General features: G+C 39.3%; 1 protein-coding gene across 4 annotated transcripts in view; it reads right to left on the minus strand.

The window, feature by feature from the left end:
* Positions 1 to 5581: 5581 nt before the first annotated feature.
* TECRL (trans-2,3-enoyl-CoA reductase like) overlaps positions 5582 to 16787 on the minus strand; it is a 77011-nt gene continuing 65805 nt past the window's right edge. For 3 of the 4 annotated variants that reach the window (XM_027652938.1, XM_027652936.1, XM_027652932.1), the window contains one exon: positions 9514 to 9590. The gene's annotated coding sequence lies outside the window, so the exon portion shown is untranslated. Of the gene's footprint in view, positions 5640 to 9475; positions 9591 to 16787 lie in introns of those variants that run through there. The other variant, XR_003529237.1, reaches the window with a different exon arrangement.

Here is a 16787-nt window from a genome sequence, read left to right on the forward strand (position 1 = left end):
AATGCTCATTATACAAATTAGATGGATGTTATTACCAAGCACATTAATCATTTTTTTCCTCCAAATGTTCACTTTACAAATGTAATTATTTTTAATCATACTGGTTCCACTAAATTAGAGATTTGGATCCCTTTTTACACTCAAATTCAAGGTCTCTGTTTTTTAAACCACATTATTTTTTTATAGATTATTTCCTGCCATTTTACTTCAAAAACACCTAGTAAAATTTCAGTAAATGTGATTAAACAGCACAGGAAAGTTGCCATGGTATTTTTCTTCCTTTCATCATCATAAAATAGCTGGTTTCTCTACAGCAGGTTTGCAGCTTCACAAGAGTGTGGATATATAATTAATCTGAGTTCTTAATGTGTGTATTAAAAACATATTTTCTTGCAGTTCAGTGACTGATAGTAAGCTATTGAGTATTTAGCCCTGGCAGAAGATCAGGATAGGGCCTCTATGGCAATCAAATGCCACCTATAGCTTATTTTAAAGAGTCACAAGGTACTTAGTAGACCTTGTTATCACCTCAAAAATAAACGTGAATATTATCCCATACTTTAAAAAAATGTCAAATCCTCAAATCCATGGGAGATTTTGTGGCCTGCTTTTCCCCTAGTAGTTTACAGCAGAAAAAGCAGCACAACATCTTGTGTTATCAACAACCATCTGGCAAAATTTCATTGTCTGAGCTTTTCAACTGCTTTATGAGGAACAACAATTAAACTCACACTGAAGACTGTGCAAGCTCACAACCAGATCCAGTCATTTTCAGTACTGCCCCTCTGTTAGTCTGTATAATTAATATGGACTTTGAGACATTAAGCAACAAATTCTGTAATTGGAAGATATTTCATGTGCAGATTAAGAAGCGACCATCTGCCACCTTCTTTGTGCATTACTGTGCTTTATTTTAGAAAGAGAAGAAAAATCCCAACATATTCACTGTTTTGCAAAGACCAAATATGTTCCCAAGAGAACCCGGCTTTGCCTTTGTTGGAAAAGTAGTTCAGCTACAAATGTAAATACACATTCTCTATGCACATTTTCTATGGCAATTTTACTAATGTGTTAAGGAATAGTACTTCTGTGAGATTCTGCTTAACAAAAAGTTTAGCAGAAATAAAAAAAAAAAAAAGGAAAAATGTTACTTACATTGGCATCCCATGCTTTAATTGCAATGTTGTGTTCAGTGCAGCAACACTCCATGTCTGATCTTGTACTCTACAGTGGTTTGGTGGGTTGACTCCCAAACTGCACTTCCCCATCCAGCTTATACAGTCTCCGTACTTTTTCCCTTTTTAAAAACAAAACTCCACCTAGCTCCTATGGTCCCTGATTTTGATGTTGGTTTTATGACCAAGTCTGCCTCTCCACAATTTGTCTACAGAAGGGATCATGAAAAAATGCAGATGAAGGAAAGAGATTAATCAACGGGCAATTGTAATTTGCCATGAAGCAGAGATGTCCTGTAAATATTTGTAATAGTTAACAGGAGCATAGGCATTCATAACCATGTGAAAGAGAACGTATATTCAAAAACTATTCCCTGAGAAAACACTGCTCATCTCGTTGTGTTAGCAATTTAATAGACTTTGAAAAATAGTATGAGAGATTGTTCTTTTTTCATTCATTGTACAGCAGGCTGATGATGTAAAGCATGGTGATGTAGACCACGTAGAGCATCATCGTACTGATGGTTTGTGATTTCAAAGGCATTTTTGAAAATTGACAAAACATCTATACCCGTTCTGTAAAAATGACCAAACATCTGTCAAAAAGCAGGATCAGGAAAAAAAGACATTAAAGACATTGGAAGGAAAGAGGAACAGTGGTAGCTATTACTTGCAATGGCCCACTTGTAAACTGTTAAATGCAAGTCCCTCCACTGCGAGAAGGTGGGAGAGAGTCCCAGAGGAATGGGCACTCTGCCTATGTCCTCATCTATGTTCTTCTGCAAGGACCTCTTGCTGTCAAGCTCAGAGGTAGAAACTCACTCCATAAACCTTGGAATTGATCCTCAAGGGGCATGAAAGTAATTCCTGGTTTGCCTTTTAAAGGTTTTTCTGAGATAGTTGTCTTGGATTTCCACATGAAGTTAAGGAGTCAGGGAGCTGTGTTTTACTGAGTTATGCTTGTCTCATAGGCTTTTGTAAGACCCCAGGAGAAGTATTTCTCTTCTGCAGTTTTACTTACAGTGTAAAAATCAATTTTCTCTTTCTGCTCCATAGAGGGCATAGAGGACTCATCTACTCCTTGTAGCTCGAAATATAAAACCTCTGGTGAATGACCACAGAAATCCAGTACCATGAACAGTCAGTGCAGTAATTATTTTGCCAGTGTTTTTGTACCTCACTGGCATGTTAAAGAGCTGGCAGCTCCACGGGTCATGGGATGAATTTAGTTTGGTTTCCTATGACTTTTTGTGCCAGTGTTGGCTTCTCAGAGGCTGATGAGGGTGACTTGTCCCTATCTGTTCCTTCAGTCAGAGACTGCTAACACATCTCTCTATTAGCTTTCCCAGTTCTGTGAAAGCTTTTAGGAATTTACTGTCTTAACATCTCTGCCTTTTTGTCAAATTTGATGGAAATATTTACATTTACTGCAAGTAGGATGGAGGCGTAGATGCGCACACACATGCAGCACAGTTACCTAGCCTTTGTTTCCTTAGGGAAGCTGGATACAAAGTGTCCATTGCATCCCCAGTCCCCCTCAGTGTACATCAGTGAAATGGTCTTTCTTGAAATGCGTTTAATTATGGCACAATTTTAAAAGAGCATGAGTGATGTGAGTGTGTAGTAAATGGGCTGGGGGGTTTTTCAGTCTTCAGAATCCTTGACATATAACCTTTTGCTTATATAAAACACTTCAGCTGTTCATTCATATGTTTAACTATGCTGAAGACTATCCAGTGGAAAGAAATCTTATTATCTCCAGCTTAATATTTCATTATCTGGCACAATATGAGGATATTAGACTTTGATTGCTGGTCCTCTTCAGAGATTACAGCATTTAAGTTCTTATTCCCATCTGCATTTTAAACTTTATCTTTTTTTATTTTTTTAAAACTGGTCACAATTATGTTGCATTTAAATCTTGTCTTTCAAGTTTTCAGGGTAAAAAGTTTAGGTGCAAAATATTCTAATTAGGTTTGTCTTAAACTTCCCAAACTATTCTGGTGTTCGCCCATTCATTTTATATCCTAACAATATGTAGACAAAATAATGGACATCGAGGAATTACAATGACCATTCACTACACACCAACATCACACATCTGACCAAAAAAAATCCCTTCGAAAACAATACGATGACCTGATGCACCTAAACGTTTTACAAAACTAATAATCTGTGACAATGTCACCCAAAGTTACAGTAAATAAGTTATTGAAGTAGTTTTACGGGTCACAGTAATGTTTGGAATCTGTTGTACTCAAACAGACATATACTTTTGCTGTAAATGGATCTTCAATCTCTGTGAATCATTTTATTCTTTTTATATACGCTATAAAATTGCCATTTTTATGGCCAGGCTTGATGTACGATATGGCTGAAGAACTGTACGAGTTAATTAAAGAATAAAGGGCTGTCCCTTCTGCTGTATATTTCTGTTCATGATATTAGTATCTTAAAACCACTGTTTTGTACCATGTAGAGATCTGACTTTAAGAGAATCATATAGGTTGAGGCATGTGTACTCTCACACTGTGCAGGAGCATGAAATTTGGTCCAAAATTCAGAGGCTCACCTAGTAGGGCAAGCATCTGCCCTACTAGGACATCCTTACATGTCTTTGAAAGCATCAATAACATCCCAGACTGCAAAGCAGAGTAGTTTCTGTAAATGGTAATCCCACCAAGAAAACGAATGTGGAAAATAGGGCAGGAAAGGATCACTTAAATTCTGTCTGCTGCTATCACAGATGGCCAAAATGTCTCATCCCAGTTAGGCATGCATCAGAGCTCAGTCAGATCTCTCTTGACCTCTGTTTTGCTAAGCTAAGTAAGACAAACACTCTTAGTTCACTCTCAAAAATGAACTTGTCATTTCTTTGATCATCCTTTGCCTATGCCCTCTTGGGTTTATATTTTTGCACAGAGATGGCAAGAACTGTCCCCTGAACTTCAGTCAAGGTCTCCCCAGGTTATCTTCTAAGGAAGATGGTTCCTCCTGGAAGGAGGGAATTAGCATCACCAAAATGGCTTATATTGCATCAGCTTTCAGAAATGGATGTATGTACCCAAACACCTGACCCTGGACTTTACACTAGCCATGTATTTCCAGTCAGTAGCTCTTATCTCATAACAGACCAAATATGAGGAAAAATCCCATAGCCAGGGAGTATATTCAGTTTTAATTCTTTCCCTTTGAATCCTGGCTGCTGTGCATTAAATGAGTTATTTTCTTTCTTTGTAACCATGTGATGGAAGTTCCCATGAGCACTTTCCTTTTCATCAAGAGGATATTATTTAGACAGCCAAAAGAAAGGTAATTGTAGCACAGGATAGTCATTGGAAAGAGAAAGGAATGCCTCCTTATATTTACATTTTAGAAAGCATGACATTCTGTTTCACTTGCTCATCATTATCCAGTATGAGCTAAGACACTTACAGAATATGCGCTCTCGAAAACAATTTTAAAACGTAAAATATTCTAATTGCTGTGAAGTGTAGAACAATTTTTTTTCTCCATATTAGTCTTAGAAAAACAGCATGAAAATGTCAGGAACTGTAACTCATTGCTGTTTTTTCACATAACTTAACCAAGCACCTTCATTTTAAAGCCCACATCCAATAATGCAAGTTCACTTTGAACAACACCTTTAAGAAATCATCCTTCTTCTGCAAGGTCTATATTAGTGCTGGGCCCCTTCTGTAATTTTTTTTCTTCATGTAATGCTATTATACACGCAGATCTTTAATATCACATTGATAACTAAGTTTATCCTTGAGATAATTTTGTTCTAAGAAAAGAGCTATAGTCCTTAGTTTCTGTTACAGGCAGATCATCTCATTCACATCAGGCACTGGTTTGCTGAAAACAGGCTAGAAAAGCTGGAAGCACAGTTAGAGAAATGAACAATTGAGATGGCAAAACACTGCAAGAAAGGTTTCAAATGCCATACAGGTTATAGGGTTTTAAAAGGTATATTCTGTCATATTCCTTCCTACAACCCAATTTTGGCTTCAGAAATATGACATATTACTATCATTCCTCTTACGTATTAGGCTTATCATCTCCTTGCCCTTTATGACTTTCCTCATGTCCTCAGCTCTAATAAAATTTAATCCATAAGAAAAGGCTCAAAAGACCAAGCTCAATTAGTTCTTTGATTAACTTTATAATTGAGCAATAAGCCACTGAGCCAGACCTTCCTCAGCTGAAAGGGACAACACTCGTAGTGACAACATGTAGAGCCTGCTCCACGTGCATTTCAGCACAATTTTATTTATAACACAGTCTCTTATAACTTAAAGCCTTTGTTCTTATTACCTGAGTCTTCATGCATTTTTCTTTTCTCTCACTCTGTCTTTAAGCCAACTGTAAGGGCACTCTTATAGCCTCTCTGTGTCTCATCACATGTGGACTTCATTTAACAAGGATGCCAGCCCTGTCCACATGGCATGAGCTGCTTAGGACCTGTAAATATAACTTTGCAGAAGTGAAAACCATTTGGGAAAGAAGCCCGAAGTTTCTCCTCACACTTTTCAGCACAGTGGGAGGGCTTTGTGTTCTAAGGAATGCATACAGAGCTTAGGGGTGTATACCTTGGTTAACATCAGGTAGATAGACCAAATAAGACTACAGTTTGTTTCTCTTGCTGTGCTTGGAATTGGGCAGATGTGTGGCAACTGTAGTCTGCAAGATGCAGATCTTTTAAGCAGAGTGTATTTGCCTGGGTGCATGTGCTATTACTGTTATGTGTTTTCTGCCCTAGAAATGTTTTGGGGTTAACTCTGGATTGTAGAATGAGCCTTGCCTTCTACCATGTAGATACACCTGCTGAGTCAGTCCAAAGTCATATGCAGTCACTTTGTCATTATGTTTCTCCTCTGTCCTCCTTTCTGGATGCTTTTGAAAACAAAATGCCAGAATAAATGGACCTTTCATATGATGCAGGGTGGCCATAGCCTTGTGCTCTGCTCTGGACCAGGCTGCCCACAGCTGTGCCCCAAGCCTTTCATGGGCTCATGACACTTTGTGACATCGTCACATTTTCATTTGTAAGGTAGTCTGGGTGTAACGTGGGCTTTTATTAGGAACACCAAAAGGTACACAGCCAGAACTAGACATTATATTTTAAACCTGTTTTTCTGGGGTAAGAATATTCCCCTGCAATGTACTGCAGAAATCTCATTGGTTTTGAGGTAGGTCTGTAAAGAAGCATTGTATTAAAGAGAGTGAGAAACTCAAGGATTTAGGCTGGTCCAGGGATACACCAGTATTTGCAAGTAAAATCCAGGTGTTTGTTCCTGAAGGGGGAAATATGTCTTTCATTAAAATATGTGGAGTTTTCCACGTGTGTCTCTATGTTGAAATATCCACATAGACAAGACACTACAGGTGTTTGAAGGTGAAACAGAGTAATACATTTTTAAGGACTCTACAAACAACTCAGATTGGTTTTCAGAAGGTTCTCTGCAACTGAATATTCAAAAAATTCTCTTGCAATAAATGTATGCCCGTCTGTGATATTCACAGCTTGTTTTAACTTTATGATACTGGAGGCAGACCTCTAATCTCAGCGGGTGCATTCTCACTGAAGAAATGTTCCTATAAAAGATAATGGGTAATTAATATAATAAAAAAATCTCTCAGTAATGACTGGGGAGATCAGAACTTGGTTCATATTTCCTTTTGGGACCCTGGAAATTAAATGTTATACTCTCCAGCAAAAAGGTTGATCTTTCTATTTTGAGTACTTGTATCTCAAAGTATACATGCAACAGCAAGTAGTACACTTCCACAGTTATATAACACTCTTACTGGAATTTGATTTCTTCCTTTACAAGTTAAGGAAAGAAGATCTGAAACATCCTCAAAGTCTAACAAGATGCTAATGTGCTGAAAAGAGCCTTTGAATGAGCTTGTTTTAGTCAAAATATTGCAAGTTTGTTAATTCTAAGACCTTTAATGGTACTAAAAACACTCATTGACAAATGCCTCATTTTCTCTTAATAACACTTGCTTTAATGTTGCTGTAAATGGCATCAGCTCCACCATAATGATACAGCACTAGCGCTTACAGTCTACCTTCAGTGGTTATTTGTATTTTAAATGTTGCATTTTCATTTGAACCCATATGCTTTTGACAATGCTGGATTGATTTAAACCCAGGTGATTACAGAACATCGAATTAAAGCAGAATCTCAGGTACATTACAAAGGCAAAGGAGCAGCTATAGTTTGAGCAACACCTGAGCTAATGCCTCTTTTCTAATTGAGTGATAGTCAGGCAGTTTGCAGTGCCAGCAAGTATGGTTAAATCAAATTGACTTTTAGTGTTAGACCAATGGTGCTAATAGACTGGGTTCACTGTCTATAATGGATATGGAAAGACAAATACATTAAAAGCAAAGGTCATTCTTATCTTTTGCTTTTGACAGCAAAGACTTAACTGTACAAAGTTCGTTTCCCCTCCAAGAAAATATCGTTCCTACAGTTTATCTCAAATGAGATTGGTAATGAAAATCTAGAAGGATTTTTTTCTTTCCACATTATCCTCCATAACTGAAGATTTATCACTCTCATACCTGGTTGCGTTATTTGCCTTTTCTCCTCATGCTCAGATGGGAGTAAGGGATTGTTTTCCTTTTTATTTTTGTTTACAGAGCCTAGCATAATGATGTCTTGATCTTTGCTTCAGGTGCTAATGTAGCAACTAATAAGCAACAGCGGGTCTAAGTATGGGAAACAGGAGGAGGCTTTGACCGGTCTGGGGGAATGGAGCATGTGGTAGGAAATATGGATCATTGCTTCCTTCAGCAGTCAACAGAAAGACAAATAGGCATCTTGGTGAACTTGAAACACTATTCCCCTGATGAGCTCATGAACTTTTTGCCAGTGCTAAAAGAATGTCTGTTTCACATAGCTGAGTACTGTGGGCAGGGAAAGAGTTTTAATACTGCTTTCAGTGTTAAATGTCAGATCCTGAGGGCTGCAGAAGTCTTAGCCCATTGATTTGTGTGGGGCTTGCAGTCTGCTTGGGGTTAAGTATGTGTGTGACTGTGTCTTGGCTCAGGATGGCAACCAGAGTGCTCTGAATGCCCATGTAATGCAGGTTAATAACAATGCTGGTAGCAGTTAGGGTACAGAATAACTACCTTCAGCATAGTGAAAATCACGCATGTTTACAGCTGAGTGTTTGTGGATGATGATAGAGTTGCATTTCAGTAGGGACCTCAGCAAAAGACAGCAAAAACATTTCATACTAACAAGTAAGAGCAAGATTTTGTCAGTAGGATCCTCTACCTATTGATCATGTCTGAAAATCCTGCCAGCATTTTAGCAATGTCTAATTTGTGGTGTTATGTATCTAGGGCTTCCTGCCCCATAACAGCCTGCTGAGAGCCATCTGGGCAGTGCATCCCCCATAACAAGTCAGAAATGCAGGAGAAATTCTCCTGAGAGCCTGATCCCATCAGGGAATCCGTATGGGATGTGCTTCAAATCCTGCCAGTGCCCATAGGGTGGGGCAGGAAAGAGTTCTCTTACTTCTGGCTTAGAGCTATCCGATGTGATGAAGTGATGGCCATGATTCAATGGCAATGCACCCCTAAGTGCTGACTTAACTAAGTGCTTCTTTCTGGTCTCGAACTCCATGGTTTGTGGCACTGTAGGGTGCACAAGGAGGGAGAGGCTTCTGCACACTTGGGTTTAGTGAGCTGCGAACTCACAGTGCTCTGTGCAGTGCTGCTGCATCCAGGAGAGGTTTCGTCATCCTGCCTGTCCCTGTGACTTTGGACAGTGTACAAATATAAGTACTGGGGAGAACAGATGCAAGAGGTCTGATGTTTGAGAGCACGTAGGACCAGAGGTTCGTGTACTTTTTACCTTCAGCTATCGTCACTTTCCTCAGAGCTGGCCAAAGTCATTTTCTGGAATGATTTTTGTTGGAAAATGCTCTTTTGTTGACATCTGAAAATTCTGTAGGAAGATATCCAACAGAAGAATTCAGACAGAGCACTTTTTTTAAAATAGTTTCATTTTACTCATCAATAGTACTGCCTATTTGTATTAGTTTGGATGATTAGTAATTTTTAAAGGCAAATGTCATACTCTGCAACCCTGTGAGTAGCAGTGATTTTACCATGTTGCAAGGAAACATTTTGACACTATGACAACTAAACTTTCAGTCAAACATTTTTGACATTCACAGAGGTAAAATTTTACTATAGTTTTCATGGTTTCACTATAGACCAGGTATAAAATTCTGCTCTGTAATATATTGCTCAGCGAGCAACAAATGTTTCTTACCTGATTTAGGGAAAGCAGAGTAACAAGCCAACTAAATACCAAAAATCTGGAGTTTCTTGCAAGGTGAAAGTACCATGGTTTGTTTTCCACTAATACCAAGAGAAATAATGTTTATCTGAAAGTACACAGAAATTCACTTTTATAAAATCTGTTCTCCACAAGGCCATGAAATCCTTAATTTGTTTATTTCTCTCAGAAGAATATAAATCACTGTTGCATCACCCAAATGTTTGTGAATTTATCAAAAGGAGCATTTATTCAGCATTCGTTCCACTCTGTCATTAAATCCTCTGGATTATATGGCTGTTGTTTTCTTTTAAATTCCTGATAAATATGTTGCCGACAACCAGCTGTTCTTTTCAATGCATCATAACCAACCTTCCTAGAGTAGATCATTAGTCCGCTTGCATTCATCTATTTTATTTATGTCACTCAGGGAGATTACAATGGCCATCTGCACTGTGGACAGCTTTTGTTCTGGAGAAATGCACCATCAATGGCAAGAGAACATGAGGGACAAGGAAGACTTTCCAGGATATTAGCTCACTTGGAGTGATAAGCTTTGCTTGATCGGTAAAGGGACACTTTGGTGTCTCTACTGCCTTTGGCCCTTCTTGCCCTGAGGTTGCTCTGGAGCTGTGCAGACTGGTGACGGAACGAGAAGCCTCTTGGGGCTGGATCCCCAAGTAAGGCGTGGGGAAATGTGTGAACAATTGCACCACCAGGTTATCCCTGGGAGCCAGCAGGTCTCTGAGACCTTCTGCCTCATCAGACCCTCTGCTTCTTCCTGGCCCCTAGCTTGGGTTAAGGAGAGAGGCAGCCTGTTTCTTACCCATTTCTCTTGCATCCATCCCACAGATGGAACAACCTGGATAGTGGCCCCATGTCTACAGTTCCATTTTGAGTATAAGGGTACCCCATTTTCAGAGCAAAAATTTGGGTATACAGTAAGTCTCAGTTATGGCATACTTTTACCCCTCATACTCTTATGCCATATTACATTTGTTAAATAAAAGGTCAGAGCTTTCCAGCTACGTTTGTTTTCCCCTTGGCAGCATGCTGAATCTTCCTGCTGGTGCTTTTGACTTTCCAGTGGTCTGAAACATCAGGTTTGGTTCACTCACAGTTCAAGCTATGTCAAACTCCCATGTACAAATCAGTCAGAGTATGTTTCTGATTGGGAAATCAAACATTGTGTTTTCCAGTTTGCAGCGTTCAGCCCACATGGTTCTTTCTCAGAAAACAAGGGAATGCTGCCCCTTGCACTTGTAATTTGTAGTAATTAGCAAGGAAATGATGCTTGATTGAAGAGAAAGAAGCACTGTGAGCAACTCATTCCTAAAAAGAAGGTTTGTAAAGGAGGCTCCCACTGGGAACTAGTACATTTTGATTCCTGGTATAAACATAAATATGCAACACTTTGTAAATCAAAAGTCAAAAAGGAGAAAAGTAGTGATTTTTTGATTGATTGAACTTTTCTCTCCTAGCTTACACTGAAATGCTTGGTACTTCATCTATGTGTGAAATGCACACAAGCTGATAGATTAGTTGTATTAATTAGAAAAAAGGAAAAAAAACCTAACCCAAAAAAATCCTAGCTGAGGCACTGCATTTTCAAAGAACAGATTGCTTTCTTTACTTACATCTGTAGAATATTTTGCTGCAACATAAAGACATATAGCATAGCCTCTGGGGATGAAGGAAAATGAGATAGAGAGAAAATGTGTTGCAGGGAAAATCATTAGAAGCTCTAGAAGTGATAGAAATACCAGGCATGAGTTTTGGTGCCGCTAACCTTCATCGGCTTCAAACGACAAGTCCTACAGGGCTTGCCTGAGATCAAGGCATCAGCAGGACCCCTACTTGCCCTGAGTTTTGCATCCTCCTGCTCATAAAGACACCAGCAGGAGAAGCCTCATCCGCAGACATTTCTCGTGGCAGAGGACATTTTTTATGTTTTCTCTACCAGCCTGTCTGGCTTAACCTCTTGACCATCCTTCAGCCTGCCTCTTAATGTGATGGTTTTATCAACAACTGCAGTTAAAATGGCAGTCGGTTTAGCCAGCTCTGCTGCTGCTTGAAATTTTTATGTATTGTGACCTTGTTTGTGCCCTTAATTTCTGCTGGAGATGCTCATCTCCTTGCACTGTAACCAATGAATCAATTTTATTTTCTTTGCTGAAAATGGGGGGAGTGGGAAGCAAAGTTTCTCCCCCAGCTCCTTATCTCGAATAAGAAAACTCCTGCAGTTTTTCTCTCTTTGTAACTGCCTATTGATTGTGTATGTCAACCATAGATTTGTGGGCCCTGAAGGATTTGCTTTTATTTCTGTTTGCTCAATGATGTCTAAAAAGTGAACTGCTTGAAGGGCTGCTGAGAAGTGGGGATCTTATCCGTATATTTTATAATGTGTTATTTGCATATAATTACAACATAACTATGTGATTACACAAGGTATTTCCTTTTACTTGCTTAGATATCCTTTCTGAATGACATATGCATCTGCAATCCCAAGGCCCCAGAACTGCCGTAGGTAAAACTGCCCCATATTGCCTTACACTCGCCCAGATTTAGTGCTTTTATATGAATTGTTTGTCAGTAAATAAAAGCAGTCATTTTTCCAAGTGTTTGATAGCAATGGATGCTGTGCTCACTTCTGTTGGTCTGGGCAGTCCTCTGCTGCTGATAGTAAGTCAGATGTGAGCCTTAACGAAACACAGGCTAGGAAGGACCACAAGAATTGCCCAAGGAATAAGAAATTACTGATCAATTACTTGCTCAAGGTAAAAAGATGTTTGGTGGGCTACTTATTTATATGGCTAAGCCCATCTTGCATTTGGCTTCAGCATTCTGACCTTGCACCTGCAGCACATCTCCTAGCACAGCTGTGGCAGACTCGTGACACTTCAGGTCTTGAGTAGTTCCAAGAGGACTTGTGCACTGAAACTTCGTGACAGGGCCAGGGCTGTCAGCAAAGGAACTCTGAGAAGGAGAAGGGCCTGAGGTGGGCTTTGGTCCTTCATGGGCTCAGGACCAGCAGCAATGGATTGGGGCAATCTGTGGGGATTCTTTTCTCCTATCTATCACTTCTGAACTCCCTCTGTGAAGATCACACACACTGACACCCTCAGTCAAAGTCTTGTGTCTGCCCTAAGGATTTGGTATTGCAATTCAGAAGGGCAGGAAAATTGGACACCACTGCACTAGCAGGAAAAGCACTTAATTTCCCTGAGAAACAATGAAGACAAGTATATATAAAAACAGAGTATGCAGTAATTCCCTGTGTAACTTGCATTAGTCTGTTGTTACGAGCTGCCCCTGAATGCAAGGGTAACTGAGATTATTGTTAATAGATCCCCTGGGGCAGATTAGAGTGAAATGGCCACTGTTTATATATATATATATAAATGTGTGTGTGTGTCTATATATATATGTGTGTGTGTGTATGTGTATATGTATATATATATGGCAGGTTTATTTTAGAACAATTTGGTTGCAATGGAGAGGGTGTATATAACCATTTTGGTTATTATCTGTAGAAACATAGCAATAAAAAAGTATAAAAATGTCACTTCAGAAAATCTATAAGGAAAAGAAAGAAAGAAAAAGAAAGGATAAGAGTAGACAGTGCAGTGGAAAGATACCACCAGCCATGGATCCAGTGACAAGACTTGATTGTTGCAATTTCAATGCTCATTGGTCAAAGTGATGGTCAAAGTCTTGATCCCTCTGATGTGGGGAGAGCCCACATAACATAAAGTTCAATGGCTTAATATACATTCAGGTTCAGGTGGGAATGCCCAGGGGCCTCCCCTTAGGTGAGGAGTATTACACTGTCTTATGCAACACCTTGGGTCACGCGCAGTCCTCTGGTGGAAGGCCCCAGAAATGAGTCTGGGAGCACCTCGGGGATCTTTGATGGTTTATGACACCTTCTAAGACATGCAGCTGCCTCTCTCATCAGCATAGTTGACTCAGATATGCCCCATCTGAACGGATGAATACCCTCAGGCCTACTCGTGAATGACCCAATACCTTACCTGGGGGGGGGGGGAAATTTACACCTGAGCCAGTCATGTAAGGGAGGAAGCTGACATGATAAAAAGCATTATCCCATCTCGCAGGATCTGCTTCTTATCAGCCTTTTTTCCCTTATCTGATTCAAAAATCCATCTTGTTGCTAAACAAAGGTCAGTCTCTCATGGTCATCCTCCAGTGGTGGGTGCACACCCACTCTGCACCTGAGCATTCTTAAGCAGATCAGAGGTTTCGTCACCACACACCCAAACATTCTCCTCCTCTCCTTCTGCTGGAAGGTGCAAACTTGGCCTCCACAATCACCCTTCTGCTTTTGCAAATGGCCGATTGATCCATTAACACTTTAGCATTTCAGTCTCTCACATTCCGTGCAAGTCCATCATGTGATTATGTGTGAGAATTATTCTAAAATTAGTATTTCCAAACCAAGTGCAAAAATGCTTGAGGTAAAGCTTCTAGCAAATATTTGCATGTGATCAGAATATATTACCTGCTTATTTAATTTCAGATCCATAATCAAGATCGCCTTTGTTAGATTGCAGTAAATCTTTATTGCGCTGCCTTCTCCTGGGATAGGTGCCCAAGGCACTGAACCCCTGAGGAGAAGCCAATTCTCTAATTACTACAGCCCTGTTCAGTTTGTCCCTGTATCCATAAAAGCACAATATCCATCTTTGTTTTATCTATTAGGGCCTGCTGAATAAGAAAACATGTCAAACATGTACTTGAGAGTGTTGCTGCTTCTGTTGTTCAAGATTTATGATTTCATAGTAAGATACTGATGCAAACCTGGAAGAATTACACCTGTGCTTTTGCAGAGAGGAGTCCTGAGTAGCTTCAGCCCTGCAGAGGTTAGGAGCAAAGGAAGCAAGGAGAGGTGTTTTGAAGTTAGGGCTCAGGTAGTGCCAGGTATTGCAATTCACTGCACCAAGATTTAATTCTGTACTTTGCACCTGGATTAGGGTGGGATGTTAGGCAAGTCTCTGAACATGGCTGAACGTTGTTCTTCATGTGGCTATTGGAAAGATATCTAAAAATGGCAGCAAAATAATCACATATATGTGGGGCAACACGGCTGAAATTAGTTTACAGTGTACAAATAGATTCTTCATCCTCAGTGTTTTGAAATCAAGTTCTTTTCCTCTGACATAGCTGTGTATATCAAAGCTCTAACAGGTAAATAATTACAAGTTTGAATGAAAGGCTTACAAGTCCAGTTCAAAGCACCTTCTGCAAAGAGATGATGTAAACCAGAAGGTGGAAGAATACAGTGTTTGTATATATGACAAATATTCCCTCTTGGTTCAAGAATAGGTACTTTGTTTTTCATTAGATGCGATATTGGAGATGTGTCATCTTTAATCCATTTCTTTCAAGCTTGGTTGTCAGAAAGAGTGAAATTTCTTTCAAAAAGACATAGCTGCTAATCCCTAAAAGCACACTGCAACCACAGTCTTGTTCTTCCAGATTTCTAATCAATGTTTCCTTCTGCATGGATGCCCTTGAACCTTGGAAATGGCCTCATATTATTAGTAGAAAAGATAAAAAGTACCTTTTATTTCTGTTCTTGTCTTGAGGAGAGGGGCACCTTTTTAAATATTTGTTTGCTTTGTAGCAGTGTCACAGTTTCACCAGCCAACTGAAAACTCATAAACTTTTCAGTATGAATAAGAGGAAGAAAATGATTGATGTGGTCTGTTTTCTCTGGAGCCTGTCCTGTAGTGCTTTAAAAGAGCCCCCAAATGGTGGAACTTGTCATTTTGAAGCAAAAGCCTTTTCCCATTGAGTATGGCCAGGTACTTGAAACAATGAAAGGGATCACTGGTAGAGATATATTACTTTTTCACAGGAAGAATACTGTGTATTAGGAAGAAACTGACTAACAATCAGATTTCTTTGACAAAAGAAGTGTTTTGCTTTTTTATACATAGAATTCATTAGTATTATTAAATACTCTTACACATTTCTTTTACCTGTAAATGATTTCCTCATACTTGGTTCCTCAGTCTTCAAAGGCTTTAGAAGTTAGATAAAAGCAGGTACATGTTAGAAGCCTGGATAGAAGCCTGGGAGGTGTTACTTTGTGGTAGATTTTTTTTAATCTAAGCACACATATTACAGAAGCCATTAACTTTTCTTTTTATAAGGAGGTGTTAGATTGACTAGTACATTCCAAGGAGATTCAATACGGATTATTTCAGTCTCACAGTGAACAACGATCCTCATCTGGACAACTGTATGTCCAGTCAGACAAGAGGGAAAAATGAATGTTTTCTCAGATGTCCTCACAGGGCAGAGCCAGGTGAGAGCCAGTCTCTGGTGTGCCAGACAAATGAATAACCAAACACCAGGACCACAACCAGGACCAACTGTGGGACAGCTTGGCTCTTGGTTCTGGTATCCACAGAAAGAATTTAGGTTTGAGTTGCAGACGGCTGAAGATGTGCAGAGACCATTAAAATCAACATTATTCTGTGATGCTAAACATGTGTGATGTGAGAAGCCCCTTAAATTGTAGCTATACGGCAGCCTCTGTGCACTCACCTATGATAAACCAGGCCTTTCATGAAAAAATATGGTTCATATAGATACCAATCTGTGTTCAATGACAGCACAATGCTTCGTCTACATTTATTTATCGAACACTGGGATAGGCATACAGTTGTTTCTCTAAGAGCTTCCATGAATGTTAATGACAGGGAATATCACTTGTAGACAAAACTTGTGCCTAGGAAAATATGGAAAAGGAAAGCCAATAAAGCATCATGTGAAAAATATTAGCTTGCTGGAAAGCTCTTTATGGTTTGAATTAATTTTTAGCTCAGCGGCACTTGTTAAAACTATAAATAGATAAATATTCTCTTGCTTTCCTATAGCTTTTTTCTTCTTATAGTGAGCTTTAGAAATCTTCACATTCAGTGATTTTTATTTTATTATATGTAGCTATCACTGCAAGCTCTCTTTCAAAGAACTACTTTGATAGCAGGCTGTTTTATCTCAGTTCCTAGTGTGATAAAAGCCAATTTAGAGTCACTTATTTTATACAAAACAATGGAAAATACAAGATATTTTGGTGATAATAGCATCTTTAAAAAAAATGATGACCATCTGCCTTTATTCACTTCTCCTGCTTTCAGTGTCCTTTCAAGCTCCCCTTTCCCTATGGAAAGACAAAATCACTGAGATCATTTTCAGACCTGTCAGCTGCGAGGGTATGGTAACCATCTTATAAGATAAACATATGGCTGGGTCTTAAGGGCTTTTTCAAACTGGG

Source organism: Corapipo altera, unplaced genomic scaffold (assembly GCF_003945725.1).
Source record: "Corapipo altera isolate COAL_440 unplaced genomic scaffold, ASM394572v1 69, whole genome shotgun sequence".
Classification (NCBI taxonomy): domain Eukaryota; kingdom Metazoa; phylum Chordata; class Aves; order Passeriformes; family Pipridae; genus Corapipo; species Corapipo altera.